This window comes from Schistocerca nitens, unplaced genomic scaffold, assembly GCF_023898315.1.
Source record: "Schistocerca nitens isolate TAMUIC-IGC-003100 unplaced genomic scaffold, iqSchNite1.1 HiC_scaffold_351, whole genome shotgun sequence".
In the NCBI taxonomy this organism is placed as follows: Eukaryota; Metazoa; Arthropoda; class Insecta; order Orthoptera; family Acrididae; genus Schistocerca; species Schistocerca nitens.
In genome coordinates this window covers 2487193-2494450 of record NW_026045885.1, presented here as the reverse complement: position 1 = coordinate 2494450, position 7258 = coordinate 2487193, and positions in this window count along the sequence as shown.

Genomic DNA, 7258 nt, shown 5'->3' with positions numbered 1-7258 from the left:
CGTCTTCTTCGGGTGTTTAACCGTATCTGGCTCCAGGGTGACTTCCCTTCTCAGTGGAGGGATAGCATTGTGGTTCCAGTCCTTACGCCTGGTAAGAACCCCCTATCTGTTGACAACTATCGGCCAATTAGTTTGACCAATGTTGTTTGTAAGTTACTTGAACGGATGGTAGCCCGTTGGCTCACTTGGGTCCTCGAATCTCGGGATCTCTTGTCCCCTTACCAGTGTGGCTTTCGAGAGGGACGATCTCCAATCGATCATTTACTTCGCTTGGAATCCGCAGTTCGACAGGCTTTTTCCCAGCGCCGCCATTTGGTTGCTGTGTTTTTTGACCTTCGTAAGGCCTATGACACGGCCTGGCGCCATCACATCTTACTAACCCTTCATCAGTGGGGTCTTCGGGGCCCACTCCCGATTTTTATCCGCCAGTTCCTGATCCATCGGTCATTCAGAATTCGAGTTGGTACTGCTTTTAGTTCTCCATGGACCCAGGAGACGGGCATCCCACAGGGTTCTGTCTTGAGTGTCCTTCTTTTCCTCATTGCTATCGATGGACTTCTGGCCTCTGTCGGTCCCTTGGTCGCCCCTGCCCTGTATGTGGATGATTTCTGCATTTGGGTTAGTTCCTCCTCGATGGCATCTGCAGAACGGCAGCTCCAGGTGGCTATACGGCGTGCCTCTGCATGGACCCTCTCACACGGGTTTCAATTCTCTCCTTTAAAATCGCGGGTGGTCCACTTCTGTCGCCGTACTACGGTCCACCCTGATCCAGAGCTCTATCTCGCTGCACAACAATTTCCTGTGGTTTCACAGTTTCGTTTCCTGGGTCTTCTTTTCGACAACAAGCTCACTTGGTTGCCCCATATCAGACTCCTGAAGGTAGGATGTTTCCGTAAACTCAATGTCCTTCGCTTCCTTGCCCACTCCTCTTGGGGTGCGGACCGTTCCCTCCTCCTCCGTCTTTATCGTGCTCTAGTTCTGTCTCGTTTGGACTATGGTTGTCAAGTTTATGGTTCAGCTGCTCCTTCCACACTGCACGTGCTGGATCCAGTCCACCATCGTGGTATCCGTTTGGCCACCGGTGCCTTCCCTACTAGCCCTGTTGATAGTCTCCTGGTTGAAGCTGGGATCCCACCCCTTTCTGTTCGGCGGTCCCAGCTTCTGGTGTCTTATGCCCTCACTATCCGTTCTTCTCCCACTCATCCTTCCTATTCTATCCTGTTCCCAGACCATGGACGTCGCCCACCCGACTCCCGCCCTCGGGCGGGTTTACCGGTTGGGCTGCGCCTTGCGTCTCTTTACCGTGATTTTCAGCTTCCTTCTTTGTCCTGTCTTCCTCGCTCCCTCCCCTCCACCCCTCCTTGGTTAGTTCCTCGGCCTCGAATTCGGATGGATCTCCACCGCGGTCCGAAAGATTCCATCCCCCCGGTGGTGTTCCGTTCCTTTTCCGCCAAATTTTATGGGAGTTTCGGGATGCTGTTGTTTTTTACACTGATGGCTCTAAATCTGCTGATCATGTTGGGTATTCCTTCACGTCCTCTGTTGGAACGGAAAATAATCTGCTGCCACCTACATGTGGGGTGTTTACTGCGGAATTGATGGCAATTTCCCGGGCCCTTACCTTTATTAAACAATCCCCACACAACCGCGTTTTGTTATGTACGGACTCGATGAGTGGCCTTCTTGCTATTGACCGGTGTTTTTCGCGCCATCCCTTGGTCTCTGCCATCCATGACCATCTCGCTGATATTCACTGTGCTGCTTGTTCCGTTGACTTCCTATGGGTCCCTGGCCATGTGGGTATCCCGGGAAATGAGCTCGCTGATCGTTTGGCTGGGGGAGCAGTTACTAACCCCCCGTTTTCTGTAACCCCTCCTGCAGCGGATTTACGGCTTCACATCAAATCCCACTTCGCACAGTCATGGGCCAATTCTTGGGAGGCTACTCCACTGTCTAATAAACTTCGTGCAATTAAGGTGACACCAGGCCCATGGCGTTCTTCCTTTCGCCTCTCCCGAAAGGACTCGACCACACTGTGTCGTCTCCGCATTGGCCATACCAGGCTGACCCATGGTTTTCTTTTGCGTGATGAGCCACCCTCGTTATGTGGCTGTGGAGCCTTCCAGTCAGTGGCCCACATTTTGGTTGAATGCCCCCTTCTTTTGGCTCTGCGTGCTAAGTACCGACTCCCCCACACTTTACCTTTGATGTTGGCTGACGATTCCCGGATGGTCTCTCTGGTTCTCGGTTTCCTCCGGGAGAGTGGTTTTTATTCTCAGTTTTAAGGTTTTTAATCTCTCTGGTGTTGGGGCAGGGCGGTGAGTGTTTGGGTGTCTCCCACTGTAGGCAGTGTTCAGAGATTCCCGATTCACCTCCCTGACCGGAATCCTCTTTTCTTCCCCTTTTACTCTTTTTTAACCCTTTTTTTAAGGCTTGGTTAGTCTTTCTATTCCCATACGTATTTTCTGCATTATCGCAGTTGTACCTTTTAAGTCACAGGTGGTCTTGCCTATGCTGCTTCAGCATAGTGTTGGGTTCGTTCTCTTGCCGACTTCCCTCATTTGTTTTTTACCAATGACAATGTGACTGCCCTTTTACGTTTTTCCCTTTTTCCGTTTTATTGTTCTGACTTTTCTGAGATGTCCCGTTAGCAGAATGGAGTATATTTGAAACAAGGGACTGATGACCTTGCTGTTTGGTCCCTTAAACCTCAAACAACCAACCAACCACTTATTGTCTTCTGTTCCCTCATTCAATCGTCCACCTTCCGGAATGGTAGCACAGGTCAGGGTGTCCCCCCAGGGGATCCACAACTCTTTTGTGGATACGTGCGTAGCGAGCACGGGACCCCGAGCTGATGTGGCCTTCCTTCCTTTCCGGGCTGCATACCTCCCCTTTCCGCATCCTTCCCCATCCCCCATCTTCGCCACCCCCCCCCCCCCCCCCCCCCCTTCACCTCTGGCTCTTTCTTTCCCTTTATCTGGGGTTATGGTTTGTGCCTACGTCCGGAGACGGACGCTTGTACATATACTACATTCTTCGCCTTCCTTCCTTGCTTGTAAGTCTTCATCCTTCCTTTGTCCTTCTCTTTTCCTTACCTCTTCTCTCTACCTTCTCCGCTGCGGCGTTTGAGACCTCTCTTCTTTCCTTTCCCTTTCTCTTTCTTCCTCCCTGTGCGTGTCTGAAGGCCAACCCACGCACTTCCATGCGTAGCCGGTGACGGGGTAACGCGTAATTCCCCGCCCCGGGTAGACAGGTAGGACACGTACGTACCCCCTGGTAACGGCCAGGCCCAGGGAGGGGTGATTACCCGAGCTGATACCTTCCGAAAGTGCCGATTGGTCCCTCCGCCCGTTTGTCAGGAGGTGTGACCTGAGGTGTGAACAATCACCTAAGGCGGGAGTGCCCTCAGAGAGGGCCCCCACGAGGGAGGAGCGCGCCATCGGAGACGCCGGTAATCATGGGGGATTCTTCCGCAATGGTTTCCTCACCTTCCACTATGTCTGCTCACAAACGTAAGTTCACTGAGTCTCAACCACAGTCAGTTCTTCCATCGTTGCCACAGTTCCTTGTTGTTTCTCGGTCTGACGAAGGTCACGACTTCTCCACGGTCAACCCTTTCATTATTCAGAAAGGTGTCGACGCAATTGCAGGTCCAGTAAAGTCTTGTTCCAGATTACGGAATGGCACCCTGTTGTTAGAAACAGTCAGTGCCCTCCAGGCACAAAAATTGCTGCGTACGTCACTACTACACACCTTCCCTGTCCGGGTGGAACCGCACCGTACCTTAAATTCCTCGTGTGGGGTCGTTTATACACGCTCCCTCGATGGACTGTCTGACAAAGAAATTTAGCACTACCTGTCTGACCAGGGCGTAACGGCTGTTCATAGGGTTATGAAAAGGGTTGACACGAACATCATTCCAACCTGCACTGTCTTCTTGACATTTGACAAAGTTCAACTACCATCGAAAATCAAAGCCGGCTATGAGATAATTTCCATTTGCCCTTACGTCCCGAACCCTACGCGTTGCTATCGGTGCCAGCGGTTCAATCACACCAGCCAGTCCTGTTCCAATCCGGCCAAATGTGTTACGTGTGGCAGGGATGCCCATGAGGGTGCTTGTCCACCTCCATCCCCTCGCTGCATCAACTGTATGGGTGACCACGCCGCTTCCTCTCGAGATTGCCCCGTTTTTAAGGACGAAAAACTCATACAGGAAATTAGGGTGAAGGAAAAGGTGTCGACCTTTGCTGCTCGAAAATTATTCGCCAGTCGACAGCCCACCGTGCCTCAGAAAGGAAACTACAGCACTGTCCTTGCTTCTCCTCGGCCAACAAAGGAGGCGGCCACGCAGACTTGTGACCTTCCCTTAAGTGCCACGGTCGTAAGATCGGCCAGCGCAAAGATCGCCCGTTCAACCTCACCACTTTCGCCTGCCCACTCTCTGGCTCACCCTTCGTCGAGTTCTGCTAAATCTCGAGCCCAAAAGTCAGACACCAAGACATCGAAAAAAGAGCATACTCGTGAAGAGTTTTTACGTACGGCAACTTCCCAACCATCGGTTCGTCCTTCCTTTAAACATCATACTTCCAAGAAGGCTACAAAGAAACCCAGTTTCTCTCCTTCTCCGCCAAGGCGTGTCCCATCTACAGCACCACCTGGCGGAAGTCGCCCTCGGCCGTCTTCTGTGTCGCCGAGGCGCACTGCTGGCGGCCGATCAACCGGCCAGTCGCTGGTGGCAGGAGCTGCTCCTGACCAACCTATGGATCAGGATCTTCTGCCTTCGGCTGAATGCCATTCCATGCTGTCGGTCGCAAGCTCAGAGCAGTCGTTGAGTTGACAGCGACCTTGGTCGCATTCCTCCATTTTCTGTTCACCCTATGTCCATTATCCACTGGAATATCCGCGGTATTCGAGCCAATCGGGATGAATTGTCGATCCTCTTACAATCCTACTCGCCGGTCATCTTCTGTCTTCAGGAAACAAAGCTGCGTCCCCATGACCGCTTTGTTCTCCCTCATTTTCAGTCCGTCCGATATGATCTCCCCTCTGTTGAAGGCACTCCAGCACACGGAGGACTCATGATTCTTCTCCATCAAACTGTCCATTATCACCCAATCCATTTAAACAGTTCCTTCCAAGCTGTCGCCGTCCATCTTTCCCTTTCTGGATACACGTTCTCTCTTTGTACGGTATACATTCCATCGTCCACACCAATGGCACGAGCGCTTCTCCTTCATCTCCTTCATCTTCTTTGTCAGCTTCCACCCCCATATTTGCTGGTTGGGGACTTGAATGCCCACCACCCGCTTTGGGGATCTCCACATCCTTGTCCACGTGGCTCACTATTGCTAGACGTCTTCCACCAAGCAGATCTAGTTTGCCTCAACACTGGGGTCCCTACGTTTTTGTCTGCCTCCACGGCAAATTTATCTCATTTGGACCTTGCGGTCGGTACTGTTCCGCTAGCTCGGCGCTTCGAATGGTTCGCCCTTGATGATACACACTCCAGTGACCACTTTCCATGTGTCCTTCGACTGCAGCCACCACAGCCATATATGCGCCCGCGTCGCTGGAAGTTTGCTCAAGCCGATTGGACACTTTTTTCGTCTCCAGCGACATTCGATGACCGTCACTTTCCCAGCGTCGACGATGAGGTCACATATATTACCGACGTTATTCTTACAGCTGCGGAACATTCAATACCACGCACCTCCGAATTGCCCCGGCGCCCCCCAGTTCCTTGGTGGAACGAGGCATGCCATGATGCACTACGTGAGCGGCGACGTGCTCTCCGCGTTTTCCGCCACCATCCTACTTTGGCCAAATGTATCCGCTATAAGCAGCTACGAGCGCGATGCCGTCGTGTCATCCGCGATAGCAAGAAGGCAAGCTGGCAATTCTTTATTAGCTCATTTAACACCTTCACTCCCGCCTCGGAAGTTTGCAGTCGGCTACGACGGTTCTCAGGCGCGCCTAGTTTCTCCCCAGTCTCTGGGCTCACTGTCGCGCATGACACATTAATGGACCCCGTCGCAATTTCTAACTCCTTGGGCCAGCACTTTGCCGAGATTTCGAGCTCTTCAAATTACCCGCCAGCGTTTCTCCCGAAGAAACGTGCAGCGGAAGTGGGACCTCTTGCTTTCTCCTCTCAAAATCGCGAAAGCTATAATACTGTTTTCTCCTTGCGGGAACTCCAACATGCACTCTCTTCTTCTCGCTCCTCCGTCCCAGGACCAGATGGTATCCACGTCCAAATGTTGCTGCATTTATCAACCGATAGTCTGCGTTACCTCCTTCGCCTTTATAATCGCATTTGGACCGACAGTACTTTTCCCAGACGATGGCGGGAAGCTATCATCGTTCCTGTTCCGAAACCTGGAAAGGACAAACATCTCCCCTCTAGCTATCGCCCCATTTCTCTCACGAGTAGTGTCTGTAAGGTTTTGGAGCGTATGGTGAATTACCGTTTAGCGTGGTGGCTGGAATCCCGCAGTCTTTTTAACACCAGCCCAATGCGGATTCCGAAAGCATCGTTCTGCAGTTGACCATCTTGTTGCTCTCTCCACTTATATCATGAACAATTTTCTCCGGAAACTCCAAACGGTAGCAATATTTTTTGATCTGGAGAGAGCATACGATACCTGTTGGAGGACAGGCATCCTCCGCACACTGTTCTCTTGGGGCTTTCGAGGCCGGCTGCCCCTTTTTCTTCGCGAATTTATGGCAGAGCGCACATTTAGGGTGCGGGTGAACACTACTCTCTCCCGCACTTTCTCCCAAGAAAACGGGGTACCCCAGGGCTCCGTGCTGAGTGTTGTCCTGTTTGCCATCGCTATAAATCCAATTATGGATTGTCTCCTTCCCGATGTCTCAGGCTCCCTCTTTGTGGATGATTTTGCGATCTACTACAGCTCTCAACGGACCAGCCTTCTTGAACGACGTCTTCAAGGATGTCTCGATCGCCTCCACTCTTGGAGCATCGAAACAGGCTTCCGTTTCTCTCCCAGTAAGACCGTTTGTGTTAATTTTTGGCGACGTAAGGAGTTTCTTCCGCCCTCCTTACATCTAGGACCTGTCAACCTTCCGTTTTCAGACGTCGCTAAATTCTTGGGTCTTACGTTTGACAGAAAACTGTGCTGGTCCTCCCACGTTTCCTATCTTTCGGCTCGCTGTCTGCGATCGCTTAACACCCTCCGTGTCCTGAATGGAACCTCCTGGGGAGCGGACCGAGTGGTCCTTCTCTGCCTCTATC